Raw genomic sequence first — 15,883 nt, 5'->3', positions numbered from 1 at the left:
TACTTGAGTTGTGTCATTTGGAATGCTGTTTGTATGCTGTCCATATACAAATTTTATGTTACTGCCTTAATGTCCATAATCATGTGTTTTTATGCTGACCAAATATGAATTTTTGTTGATGTTTTAATGCCTAGAATTTTGTGTTTTTATTTTGTTGAAAGAAGAGTTATGGCGGCTGAATTATTGTTACAATTTGGAACATATTTATGCTGTCAGAATAAATGTTTTAGTGAGCAATTAAACTGCCCTGTTTTGTAATTAATTGCTGCTCATCTTTGACCACAATGACGCTGTTTCAATTAGTGTCTTAATGATCAATTAAGTTGTCTTATGTTTGCAGCAACAACAAAAAAAAAACTGAATATATGAACAGATAATATCGAAGAAAGGCAATTTTGGTGTAGCTGAACTATGTTCTTAATTTTAATGTTTACATGTTTTAAGTTTATGTAAGGTGCGAATTTAGCATGTTAAATGCTGTCCAAAATTGGCAAATTGGATATGAAATTTCTTGTGAACATCAATATATATATATTATCTTATTTTGCTGACCGAAACAACCCTTATAGTTGAAAATTCGTAGCACAAATGCTAAGTGATATCGAGTCTCGTAAGTGGTCCAAAGTATGACTTTTGATTGTTAATAATAGCTTGTAATAGACTTGACTGATTGTAGTTCTTAATAATCTACGCTGAGCCAACCGTTTGATTTTATCTTGCAATTTGAGTGTATATATATATGTCAAGTTGGTGTAGGCAGATGCGACTTTGGGATTCTGGCAAGTCTTAAACTGCGACTTTATGAATTCATATAAAATTCTGCTGCAATTATGTTGTTCAAATTTGAATGTATTGAATGTGATTCGGTTTGAATAATGGCTATATTATGCTGTCCCATTTTTGGACTGATTAGATATGTTTTTGCATGGATGATCTCTTTGTTCAATGCTGTCCAAATGTAGATATATTGATTGTGTAATCCCCTAAACCAGGCCTAGACGTTTTGGTCGAATATTAAAGATTACATTGATCATGGAAATGGTATGAAAAAGGTTCCACTACATTCTTTAAAATCGTTACCCTTTTTTATTTAAGAACAATATACTGATTTGCTTGAGAAAATTTATAATAATCTCCTTAAACTTCTTTGTGATTTTAATATAAAAAATTGAATATTTTTACAGAGACTGGGTTGGGTTATTTTGAAGAAAATGTCTTGATTTAAAACTTTCGCAACAAAATTTGACAAAAAATCATATTTTGTTAAAAATCATTATTCATGAATTCTATTAAAATATCACTTAATTAAGTAAAATAGATTTAAGTATCATAAAATCATACTCTTAAAAGTTATTTTGTTGAAATCAATTTGTGTTGAAAATCAATTTTAATACTAATTCGATAAATCATTTTAATGATTGTTTTAAAACTAAATTTAACAAAAATAACCAAAAATTCCAAAACAATGTCCCATGCCACAGTCCGAAAATAATAATTAAACGATTCAAATATCATGATAATAAAGTATAAATAATTTATTCGAAAATCATTTGAGTACTCCTCCATCAGCCGTGTCTATGTCCTAACCTCAGGGGGTTATCTGATATGTAAGAAAAATAAAGGGTGAGCTATTTAAGCTTAGTGTGAGTTCTAACTTAAATAGTAGTAGGATTTAAGACTTACATTTCATAAACATTACAGAATTTATAGATCATCACAATTTCACAAACAATTTTATGCATGAGGAGGTCAATGCAAAACTTTTCAGAAATTAGTGAAAGGTTTTTCAGATAACGTTCCTACCCAACTTCGCTACACACAACAAGAGAGTTCCCTAGAACTTGTCTATCCAATAACACACCACAATGTGGACAAGCCACCAGATATTGCAAACAGGCTGCCAGATACAGATATATGTGGACAAGCCACCAGAAATTGCAAATAAAATGCCAGATAAATGTGGTTAAACCACCAAAATGTGCAGATCATTAAATTGTTAGAATTTTGCTCCTTTCAATGCTGCCCCAACTCCATGAATGTGATATGACAAACAAATACATAAATTTTAGTGGACATGCTTAACATGCGAATCGAATTTTTATTATCAAAAGCGATATAGTGGGCATGTTTAACATGCGAATCATAATCTCATTAACATAAACAGTAGCATGATATATTTTTCATGCTTATCAAATAATGGCATTAAATCACATATCATGAGTGTTTAAATATAAACATAATATCACATTTATTAGTAAGTCTCACTAACACATTTACATCATCATAAATTAATTAGTTCAGAGCCACTTACTTGGGTATCATCCTTCCAAAGGATCTATCATCCACTTTGAATACTTAATGTATTCTCATACAACAGTATTTTAGGAGTGTTAATAATATAAATCAATATTAACTATTGTTTATCAATTAATCATACAATATTGTATTAGGTTAGACTCACACCTTCATTTGTAAATCCAACGCAACACTAGATTCCTTCAAACACCCACAATTGGATCTAACTAGTTTAATTGCAGATCTGAGTATAAAACTGGTCCGATATTTGATTATTATCTTAATTAGTCCTTGATCAGAAAGATTTATTCAAGGTTTCCAAACCAACACTTACGGTATTATAGTTAGAATAGAGTCGCGATCCCCTTCCAAAGTTAGGGGAGATCCACATTGATAGCAAATGGTCCTTCAACATACGATAATATGAGTTATTAATATCAAAATAAAAATAAGATCTATAATCATTACTATAACTGGCCCTTCATAGAAAGAATAAGAAAGAAGTGTTGAGTATCCCAAATCATCATATACTTACGTTATTATGATTGAATTAAAAGGATTAACAGTTCACCCGGGTATGGATTCGAAAAGGGAAAAAACTCTATTGAAAAATCATCATCAAAATAAAAGAATGAGAATAGGATTAGAAATTTTTTATGAAAATAGGAGAGGGGGAATAGAAGTTCTATTATGACTAAATAATTGAAGAAGAAATGAAAAATGGAAAAGAACAGTGGCTAACATCGGTGGCAACGGTAGAGGTCTACCGGTGGTGCGGTGGTGCAGTAGTGGTGAGGTCAAGTATGGGTGGTGAAAAGTGGGAGAATAGTGGAGACAAAGGGTGGTTTAAAGCTAAAAAGGAAAGAAAAGGGAAGAGAAAGGGAGGAGCAAGGGGAGGAACGACCAAAAGGAGAGGAGGAGAAAATAAAAATGAAAAAAAAGGTGAATAGTGGCTACCTTAGATGGGATGGACAGCTCAAGGCAGGAAATTGAGAAGAAAAATAAGATTTGGGGGACAAAGGCTTGAAAAGTGGATCATAGGGAACATGTAGAGTGAAAAGGGGGCTGAAGATGGTAGGCTGACTAGTTAAAGGAGGAAAGAAATCATTGTATATAAGGCAATTGTTATGGACAACAATGGGGGTGTTTACCATGGTTTTATGAGCAAAAAATAAAATAAAAAATAAGGATTTAGGGAATTGAACCTAGGTCCATAAAGAATTTCCTTAAGCTCTTAACCACTAAGATACCTTACTTGCCTATGCATGAACTTTAGGAAATTAAAATAAATTATTGGGCATGACAAATCTACTCTTTTTAAAATAGATTATGGGGCGTGACAGAATGTGAAATCAACTTAATAAATTTAGGGTTACCATGTTTAATGTTGTGCAGTTCCAGATGAATTAATGGCAAAGTCAGCATATTGAATGTCACAAATTGTCCCATTTATGTTGTTTGAAACAACTTGCACATGAGGAGTTGTTGTCACAATGTTAGGCATTTAATGTGTCTTATTCATCGCTTTCCAAAATAGCCTAAATGTGTTAAAATTTCAACACTTACATGAGCGCTTAATCAACCTTAATTATACTGTCTGCGCAGCCCAATATGTTAGATTTCCAATATTTATTTCAGCGATTCCTATTTCATATTTATATATAATAAATTATTAACATTTCTACAAATGATATCAATGATTGAATTAAGTTGGTTGAAATATTTCGACACATTTAAATTAACAATATCTATGTTAAGCATTTATATATTTTATTTAATGCTAAGAATTTATATTTTGATTTGGAGGGTGATATGTTGTAAATCGATGTAGCAGATTAAACTAGTTTTCGTACTTGAGCAGCTTGAATACGAGCAATTTTAGTATGTTTTAGTTATGTTTTCTTTATGTAGTTAAATTTAATACAAACTGCATTTTGAGTCTTTTATTGACCTTAGGGGTCGAATGAGGCCTAAAAGTGAGTTAACTTACTTAGTAATGTGCAGGAGAACATTCAAAGGCACAGGAACTCAAATTTTGTTCTTGTGTTGTAACACGAGGAGTTTGATGTTGAACATAGTGAACAGAATGCCAAATTTCTATACTGCCTTGGGTGTTGCGACATAACCAAGGGATGTTGCGACACACCCTGAAGCTACCCCTGAACCATGCATAATGCTTTCGATGTCGCGACACATGGACTAGGGTGTCACGACATCGGTCTTGTACGAGAAGCACTTATGAGACAAGGGTGTTTTTTTCCGTATAATGGAAATTAAACATGAGAATGTCAGCTGACCTAGAGTTGAGGATGACTACAGCCCTTACTCTATAAATAGGCTCTTAAATCACTTGTTTAGGGACGACTTTCAGTATTTTAAGTTTTCTTTGTAATTTTAGTTTTTATTTTTTCTTTCCCTTATGCCTTAGGTTTATTTTCAGTTCTTTTCTCTTTTGTGTTCTTCAGAGAACATGATTTGTACACGTGATCACACTATTGTGAATTGTAACAGCCCATTTTCAGCAAAATCAGAACAGTAGTTTTGGAACCACAAATTTGAGGTCAAAAAATTTATTTTATTATTATTTTATGATCTATAGCATGATAGTATTACCATATAAAAATTTTGTTAAGAAATTTTACCGTTTACATGTTCAATTTGATAAAAACGACTAAATTGTGTAAAGTACAAAAGTTGTGTTCTAATAGCTAAAGGTGTCTAATAGCTATGGGATTTAAATGTGGAGGTCCTTATATGGTAATTGACCCAATAATAGTGATAGTTGATGTGCATGCCTTGGTATAAATGTGATTATTAATGTTTTAAAAGGTTAAATAGGCAATTAAGTAAATAAAGACAAAATTTAGTAAAATAAAAGCAAGTATTATCTTTTCTTCCTCCTTCAACCGATTTTGAAGAGGAAACAAAGCCATTTTTGTTGAGCAACATTCAGCCAAGCTTCCATTGTCCAATGAGGTACGATTTTCATCCCGTTTTTAATGATTTCTATGCTTCTGGGATCATTGTAGCTTAATCCAGCTAGCTCGAGGACTAATTTGTGAAATTGTTAAAGTATTTGAGTTTTTCCATTGATGAACATGTTAGGATTTTGAAGTTTAATGGTGGAAAATGAATGGTTGTTGTTAGATAAATAACTTTTGTAAAGGAATTCTTGATGAAATTATCAATTAGGGATTAAATTGAAAATGAGATAAATTGTGTGGTAAAATTGTGAATTTGTGAAAAATGTGGGTTGTTATAAGCATGTATATAATTAAGCTATGATGGATTGTAATGAAATTGTACAAATTTCCATTTTTATGAGATAATGACAAAATTGCAAAGAATTAAAAGTATAGGGGTAAAATGGTAATTTTGCAAAAATATGTGTTGGACTAAATTGAATTATATTGAATTGAGTTAAATTCATTCGTATAGACCCGGTTAGACCTCGTACGGAGTTGGATCAAGGCAACGAAAAATATCAGATTAGTCGCCTTTGTATCTATGTAAACTCATCGAGGTAAGTTCGTGTAATTAAATTGTGTAATTATATGCTTTGATTGAATTAGATGTATATTATTTGCATTATCATCATATTTGAGTACCGATCGCATATCCGAACACGTACAACGATTACCGAGCCCCATTTGACATGTCATTAGAGTTACTATTATTCAGCTCTTCTGAGCTTACCGTTACACAGCTCGTACGAGCTTCCCGTTTACAACTTGTATGAGCCTACATGTACTGGAATTTGACAGATTAGAGTTCAGTACCAACTTTGTATTACCTGCATATCAAACGATATTCTAAATGGTTCAAAGAGCGTAGTTCTGTTACGAGTTACCCCCAGAGGGTAGAATGACCGAAATACCCCCATAGGGTAAAATGAGTGTTATACCCCTAGGAGATGAAATAACTGTTATGGCTTTATGTTATGCATGACTGATTTTCTCTATGATATGTATGACTACGATTGAGCATGACATTTTGCGTACACGTATGATATTATGTCACGATATATTGCATGGGGATGGGTTGTTATATTTGGAGGAAGTGTACCATACTGATAAGGTTGCACGGGTCACCCAAGACGACTGGGGACCTACTGATGGCTATATACTGTTTATTTTACTGGCAGCTTTGCTGTAATACTGTTTAGTGCCGCAATCGGTGCTAATCTTGGTGTGTCTGGCTGGGTGGATCGATTTTATCCCTACATGGTGTGTTTGGCGGGAGGGAGTGGTGTGTAGAGGCTGGATTGGGTAGGATTTCTAACTGCATATCTGCACTGATTAATGATTTTGTACTGTTACTGCATCGATTAATGATATTACATACTATTCACTGCATGACTGATATCTGTTACAGTTATGGGCCAAGGCCCCACTAATACTATTATTGAAATTGGGCAAAGGCCCTACTGATTATTGGCATTGTGATGGGCTCAAGCCCAATTGTTTACTGTTTCAGGAAAAGGCTTTGGCCCACACTGAATTGGACTGTTACTGTAACGGGCTCAGGCCCAAACTGCATTTATCTACTATTTAATTGACTATTTTCTTGTTAGGGGATTACAGACTGAGTATTTGTAAACTCACCCTTTCCTTTTAACTGTACAAGTAATCCTTAGCCATAGGTGATTTGGTGCTGCAAGGGACTCGGGGGTGGCCACACAACTGCAGTTGTTCTACACTTGCTTTTATTTAAATTTAAAGTTTGTGTTGGGTTTTGTTTATGTAGTAAGGTTATTTATGTTTGTATAAATTTTTAATTGGGCTTTTTCTTACTTGTTTTAAACTATTAGTTTAGGAGAAGACAAATTTTCAAAATAATTACTGTTTTCAAAAACACGAAATTCAAACTTTAGAGTTTTCAAAAGCTTCCGCGATTTAGAATAACCTATTAAGACAATATCAAATAACAAGACAAACGTTTTGACTAGTTGATTTGTTAATTAACAATAACGGGGTTTATTTTAAACTTAGAAACAAATTTTTACCAACGAGTCCAATTTTCGAAAGACACTTCAATGTGACACGCCAGATTCGGCCATAACTCTTAGGCCGGGTTTAGGGTGTTACATTATGTCTGATCTGTAAGTTCGGTAATACTCTGTAACCCTTTTTTGGTGATGGATACAAGTTAGGGGTGTTACATTTGTTGGTATCAAAGCTATGGTTTAGTCAATTCTCGAACTATTGTAGCGTATACGAGTCTAGCTATACTTGCCATTATATAACTTGTGATAGTGTGATATCTCCTAACCATTTTAAAACTTTTTTTTATATAGCAAGGACATCCAACCGAGCTGATTCTGATGAAGTAGAGAGTAACGCTCAAGCCTCCATTTATGGAGTAGCTTTGAGTGGTACGAGGCCCATATCTGAGGGCCGAGGAGGAGAGGCTAAGGAAGCCTTCTACCAAAGGATGAATGAATGGTTCACCGAGTTTGTACAGACAAACCCAGCTGCTCAACAACCTCCACCCCCTCCTGTTCCCCAATCGGTTCCCGTTATTCCTCAAGGTATGAAACCTATTCTAGTTAGTAAGCCTCCTATTGGTAAGATCCGTAAGTATGGGACTGAAGAATTTTGATCTATAGTTAAGGATGATCCCGAGAGAGTTGAGTTTTGGCTAGAGAATACTATCAGAGTTCTTGATGAATTGTCTTGTTCACAGGCTGAATGTCTTAAGTGTACGGTATCTCTATTAAAAGATTCGGCTTATCAGTGGTGGAATATGTTGATTTCTGTGGTGCCGAGAGATCAAGTCACTTGGGATTGCTTTCAAGTTGAATTTCGAAAGAAATACATCAATTAGAGGTTTCTCGATCAGAAACGTAAAGAATTTCTAGAGCTCAATCAGAGCCATATGACAGTGTCTGAATATGAATGAGAATTTGTTCAATTGAGCAAATATGCTTGAGAGTGTATTCCGACTGAGACTACAATGTGTAAGCAGTTTGAAGATGGATTAAACAAGGATATAAAACTTTTATTCGGGATCCTTGAGTTGAAAGAGTTTGTTGTACTAATTGATCGGGCACATAAAGCTGAAGAGCTGAGCAAAGAGAAAAGACACGCTGAATTTGAAGCTAGAGATTTGAAAAAGAGATTAACAAGAAAGTCGCATCAGCCAGCATTAAAGAAACCTAAAGAACATCACTATCATTCTACAACTTCTGTCGGGCATTCTAGTAGAAATAGGGATACGAGACGCTCCAGTCCTAAACTCTAGGCTACATTTGTAGCGAGTGTAGGTAGTATTAGAAACACCAGACCCGAGTGCAAGCACTGCAACCGGCCACATTATGGTGAGTGTCGAATGAAGAGCGGAGCATGTTTCAGATGTGGTTCCTTTGACCACTATCTTAGAGATTGCACTGAGAAATTTGAGAAAGATAATATTTAAACTTCGAGGCCGAGCAATACTGCTGCGAGAGGTAGACCACCTCGTAATCCCAAAAATGTGAATGGCAGCCATGGAATGACAAAAGACTCTACTGTGAGATTCGAGGCACGAGCACAAGCTAAGGCTTATACTATTCGCCCACGCGAAGATGTTTCTACACTAGATGTTGTTACTGGTACTTTCTCTCTTTATGATACTGATGTAACTGGTTTGATTGATCCTGGATCGACCCATTCATATGTTTGTACGAGTTTAGTGTCTGGTAAGAGTTTATCTGTTGAGTTCACTGAATTTGTGGTTATAGTATCGAACCCCCTAGGTCAGTATGTGCTAGTTGATAAAGTTTGCAAGTACTATTCATTAGTGACTTGGGTTACAGTTTTTCTGCTAATTTAATGTTATTATTGTTTGATGAATTTGATGTGATTCTAGGTATGGATTGGCTAACTCTACATGATGTTTTTGTAAACTGTAGACGAAAGCTTATCGTATTAAAATGTCAAATTGGTGAGACGCTTCGTATTGAATCATATAATCTGAGTGGGTTGCCTATTGTGATATCAACTATGTTAGCGCAGAAATATGTAAGAAAAGGTTGCAATGCTTACCTTGCATATGTATTGGATACTAAAGTGTCTGAGTCGAAGCTTGAATCAGTGCTAGTGGTCTGCGAGTATTCTTATGCGTTTCCAGAGGGGTTACCTGGATTAGTACCGGTCAGAACGGTTGAATTTGCTATAGAACTTGTACCAAGAATATCACCGATATCGATAGCACCATACAGAATGGCTCCTACAGAGTTAAAAGAGTTGAAAGCACAGTTGCAAGAGTTGATTGATAGGGGTTTTGCTCGACCTAGTTTTTCACCTTGGGGTGCACCGGTTCTGTTTGTTAAGAAAAAGGACGGATCAATGAGATTATGCATTGACTACCATCAGCTCAACAAAGTTACAATCAAGAACAAATATCCACTACCACGCACTGATGATTTATTTGATCAGTTGAAAGGTGCCACAGTGTTCTCGAAGATTGATCTTCATTCTAGCTATTATCAACTACGAGTGAAAGATTTGGATGTGCCGAAAGCTGCATTTAGAACCAGGTATGGACATTATGAATTTCTTGTGATGCCGTTTGGTTTAACTAATGCACCTGCATTATTTATGAATTTGATGAACAGAATCTTCAGACAGTATTTAGACAGATTTGTTGTGGTATTTATTGATGATATTCTAATATCTTCCTGAGAAGAGATTGAACATGCCGAGCATTTGAGAATTGTTCTGTAAACTCTGTGAGATAGACAACTGTTTATTAAATTTAGCAAATGAGAGTCCTGGCTTCGAGGAGTCAGTTTTCTGGGACATATAGTATCAGTTGAAGGCATTAGAGTTGATCTGAGTAAGATTTCTACAGTTGTTGACTAGAAACCACCGAGAAACGTATTTGAAGTCAGAAGTTTTCTGAGATTAACTGGTTATTACCAGAGATTTGTAAAAGGGTTTACGATGATAACTACATCGACGACGCGAATATTACAGAAAGATGTGAAGTTTGAATGGAATGATAAATGTCAGCAAAGTTTTAACCAGTTGAAAATACTGTTGACCAAAGCACCAGTTCTAGTTCAGGCTGAATCAGGTAAAGAATTTGTGATTTTCAGTGATAAGTCATTGAACATTTTATGCTGTGTTTTGATGCAGGAAGGCAAAGTAATAGCTTATGCCTCTAGACAGTTAAAGCCACACGAGAAAAATTATCCGACACATGATTTAGAGTTGGCAGCTATTGTGTTTGCATTGAAAATTTGGGGACATCATTTGTTCGGTGAAAAATGTCATATATTTACCGATCACAAGAGTTTACAGTATTTGATGTCACAGAAAGATCTGAATTTGAGACACCGTAGATGGCATGAACTATTAAAAGATTATGAGTTAGTTATTTATTATCATCCGGGAAAAGCAAATGTAGTTGCGAATACTCTGAGTAGAAAGTCTTTGTTTGCTTTGCGAGCAATGAATACATGATTTACATTGTCTAATGATGGTGCGATCTTAGTTGAGTTAAAAGGTAAACCGATGTTTCTACATCAGATTTGCGAAGCTAAGAAATGTGATAATGTGTTGTGAGCTAAACAAGTACAGTGTGAGTGGACATCTGACTCAAATTTTTTGATAGGGCCTTATGATTTTTTGTTATTCAGAGATAGAGTTTGTGTACCGAAGAATCCAAAACTTATACAAAAAATCTTATATGAAACTCATGGTGGCCGAGAATAAAATGTACATTGATTTAAGACAGATGTACTGGTGGCCAGGAATGAAACGTGAGATTTTGACTTTGTATCCAAATGTTTGATATGTTAGCAAGTTAAAGCTGAACATCTGGTACCTTCAGGACTGTTACAGCCAGTGATGATACTATGGATTTCGTATCAGGGTTACCCTTATCTCTGAAAAAAAGGATGCTATCTGGGTTATTGTTGATTGTCTGACGAAGTCTGGACATTTTATTTTGCTACGTACAGATTTCTCACTTGATAGATTAGCTAAGTTATATGTTTCTGAAATTGTTAGATTACATGGGGTGTAAGTATCTATTATTTTAGATAGAGATCCGAGGTTAACATCACGATTCTAGAGAAAGTAACAGGAAGCTCTGGGTATGCGCTTGAATTTTAGCACTGCATTTCACCCTTAGATCGATGGCTAGTCCGAGCGAGTGATTCAAATTCTTGAAGATATGCTTTGTTGCTGTGTTTTAGAGTTCGAAGGCAGCTGAGAGAAATATTTACTGTTGGTCAAATTCGTGTATAATAATAATATTTAGACGAGCATAAAGATGGCACTGTATGAGGCTCTATATGGTCGTAAATGCAGAACTCTATTATACTGGACTGAGCTCAATGAGAAAAAGATACACGGGGTTGATTTGATTCGCGAGGCTAAGGAAAAAGTTAAAGTGATCCGAGATAGTTTGAAAGCAGCTTCAGATCGTCAGAAATTGAATACAGATCTTAAACACAAAGATATAGAGTTCCAAGTCGGCGACAAAGTTTTTTTGAAAGTTTCACTTTGCAAGAAAATTCTTTAGTTTTGTCGCAAAGGAAAGTTGACTCTGCTATTTATCAGAACGTATGAGATTACTGAAAGAATCAGACCAGTTGCGTATCGATTAAACTTACCATCAGAACTTGAGAGAATTCATAATGTCTTTCACATGTCTATGTTACACCGATATCGATCTGATCCTTCACATGTTATCTCCCTGACAGATGTTGAGATTCAGTCTGATATGACATACAATGAAGAACCGATATAAATTCTAGCACGAGAGGTGAAAGATTTGAGAAATAAAAACATAGCTTTAGTAAAAGTTCTTTGGTTATGACACGGAATAGAGGAAGCCACCTAGGAACCCGAGGAAGCTATGAGAAAGCAATATCCGAACCTCTTTTTTGGTAAGATTTTCGGGGACGAAAATCCCTTTTTGGGGGGAGAGTTGTAATAACCCGTTTTTAGTGAAATTAGAACAGTGGTTTCGAGACCAAAAATCTGAGATTGAAAATTTTATTTTATTATTATCTTATGATGTATAGCATGATAGTATTATTGTATAAAAATTTCGTTAAGAAAATTTACCGTTTACATGTTCAATTTGATAGAAAGAACTAAATCGCGTAAAGTGCTAAAGTTGTGTTCTAATAGCTAAAGGTGTCTAATAGCTATGGAATGTGGAGGTCCTTGTATGGCAATTGACACAATAATAGTGATAGTGGATGTACATGGCTTGGTATAAGTGTGATTTTTAATGTTTTAAAAGGTTAAATAGGTAATTAAGTAAATAAAGACAAAATTAAGTAAAATAAAAGCCAAGTATCATTTTTTCTTCCTTCTTCAACTAATTTTGAAGAGGAAACAAAGCCATTTTTGTTGAGCAACATTAAGCCAAGCTTCCATTGTCCAATTAGGTACGATTTTCATCTCGTTTTTAATGATTTCTATGTTTCCGGGATCATTATAGCTTAATCTAGCTAGCACGGGGACTAATTTGTGAAATTGTTAAAGTATTTAAGTTTTGCCATTGATGAACATGTTAGGGTTTTAAAGTTTAATGGTGGAAAATGAATGGTTGTTGTTAGATAAACAACTTTTGTAAAGGAATTCTTGATGAAGTTATCAATTAAAGATTAAATTGAAAAATGTGATAAATTATGTGGTAAAATTGTGAATTTGTGAATTTGTGAAAATGTGGGTGTTATAAGCATGTATATAATTTGGCTATGATGGGTTGTAATGAAATTGTACAAATTTCCATTTTATGAGATAAGGACTAAATTGCAAATAATTAAAATTATAGGGGTAAAATGGTAATTTTGCCAATATGTGTATTGGACTAAATTAAATTATATTGAATTGAGTTAAATTCATTAGTCGCCTTTGTATCTACATAAAACCGTTGAGGAAAGCTGATGTAATTAAATTGTGTAATTATATGCTTTGATTGAATTAAATGTATGTTATTTGCATTGTCATCATATTTGAGTATCGATCTCATATCCGAAGTTGTACGACGATTACCGAGCTCCGTTTGAACCTTAGGAATTTGTAGGATACAAATGAGATGTCATTAGTGTTACCATTTATTCAGCTCTTATGAGCTTACCATTTATAGCTCGTATGAGTATACATGTACAGGAATTTGACAAATTACAGTTCAGTACACCTCGTGTGTACTACCTGCATATCCAATGATATTCTAAATGGTTCAACGGGCACACTTTTGTTACGAGTTTATATGAGTTCGATACAAATTAGTATAGATATTTACATGAATTATATGGAAATTGTTTATATATGATATATGGATACATAGGATAGATGTTACATGTATATGGAATTTGAATAGTTGTTGAACTCGTACATGATTCTCGGTTTTTATATGAATTACATGGCTAGCTTGGTTGATGAATATGTGTTAGGATTTTGGACAAATTGAGTTGAGATATGCTTTGGCTTATTTACCTAAATTGTGGTTAAATGGTAAGTTAAATTCTATGTTATACTAACTTACTAAGCTTAAATGCTTACTCTGTGTTATTTTCCGTGTTTTATAGTGGTCTAAAAGCTCGTTCGGGTTGGAAGCTTGTTAAAGTTATATCACACTATCCATCACCTCTTTTGGTGTATTTGGTTATCTAATTTTGGTTATAATGGCATGTATAGGTTATTTTGGCTAACGATAGCCTACATGTTTTGTTAAGTTTTTAGCCATTTGAATTGGCTTGTATTTTGTTATATTTTGCTATGTATATATAAATGGCCTTATCATGTTTGATGTGTGGTTTGGTATGTGTAACATGTGAATTGATTTATGTTTGATGGATGAAAATTAAATGGTAGTTGAATATGCATATGAATATGTATTATAATTTGGAGTGATTTAGTGCTTGTTGTGGAAAGCACATATGTATAATGATGCTAGTTTTTGAATGGTTTGTATTGGTGTTTTAATGCACAAGTTACAAGTGACTTATATGACCAATTGATGCTAGAGATTAAGTACATAAATGGTATGTTTTGATTAATGATCTACATGATAGGTTTTGATACAATTATGCATATATGTATTTGGTCAGTTAGGTAAGTTTGGATACATGGTTGACATGTTTTTAAATTGTCATTTGAGGTGCCTAAAGGCATATTGGTTGTATGTGATTATAGTACATGTTTAAAACTTGCTTATGTTTTTTTTGGGATGATTGATTATATCTAGCATATATGCGAATTTATGGGAGTAGATTGATGCCATTTTTGGGTAAGAAATGTGGCTTGGAAAATGGTCTATTTTTGTCCACACGTGCAGAGACATGGGCATGTGTCTCAACCATGTGTCCCCTGTATCTTTTAAAAGCACTAGTCAGTATGCTTACACAGCTTAGCACATAGGTGTGTGGCTTGACCGTGTGGTGCAAGTCAGTGAGTTACATGGGCATGGACATAGGTTGGGACACGACCGTATGTCCCTATTTCGAATGCCCACACGGCCTAAGACACGGGAGTGTCTCTTGGCCGTGTGACTCACACGGCCTGACCACATGGCCGTGTGACCCCTGCAGTTTTGAAAATTCTATAAGTTTCTGAAAAATTCTCTTAATTTCCAATTTAGTCCTGAGTTGTTTCTAAGGTGTATTTAGGCCTCGAGGGCTCGTATTTGGGACAATATACATGATTATGATTGGCTATATGTTATGAAAATTTTTAAAATTTTTGTCTGTCTAATCTATAAGTTTGGTAATACTCTGTAACCCTGTTTCGGTGATGGATACGGGTTAGGGGTGTTACATGGATTCCGTGCTTCACTGAAATACATCTCAGGATTTTTCTTAAACTCTTTACTTGAATTGTTTTTAATGTTCATTTTATTTATCAAGTTCCTTTTGTTTATGAGATTCATGAGGAACAAATCCTCATATGGGGGACTAACAAGTGGAGGTGTAATTAATTAATTGTTATGTAGGGTTTTCTTAGCAGATCAGTTGCTTGGGAGAGGAAGAGATTAAACCCTATGCTTGATGACCATAGGAAGTCATTTAGGTGGGAATTAAATGAAAATTGGTATGACCTACCCGTGAACAACTTAAGCCCCAACCGGTCTAGACTTTGAGGTCAAAAGATAAATAGTTCTTTTCGAATCATTAGTTTAGTTGGAAGATTGAGAGATCCTTCTAAGGTAACGACTAGTTGATTGAATAGAAACCCAAAATAGGAATTAGTTATGTTTACCGAAAGAAGCTAATCACCCATGTCTAGATCTGATTAAGTTTATAAATTAGCTTTTCCAAGTCTCTTTTATTTATGTTTTTTTTATTTTCTTCCTTATTAAAGACCAAAATATTTCCTTTTATGTTTTGTTATACTATAATTTATTTAAAATACTAATTACTTCTATTTGTGTTTAGGTTGACATTAAAATGGTTCCTTCAACTTCGTGATACATTTAAATACAACGGGGTCACCGATTATGCTATTTGTCCTCGACTATTCCCCTTCGCTTTAATTGATAATGCCTTTTCTTGGTTAGATTTGTAGGCACCAGGATCCATCATGACATGGGATGAAATTGTAGGAAAATTTGTACAAAAGTTTTTCCCTATTAGCAAGACAGT

The sequence above is a fragment of the Gossypium raimondii genome, chromosome 3 (assembly GCF_025698545.1).
Source record: "Gossypium raimondii isolate GPD5lz chromosome 3, ASM2569854v1, whole genome shotgun sequence".
NCBI lineage: Eukaryota > Viridiplantae > Streptophyta > Magnoliopsida > Malvales > Malvaceae > Gossypium > Gossypium raimondii.
The sequence above is the reverse complement of the archived record's forward strand: the minus strand, read 5'-3'. Positions refer to the sequence as shown.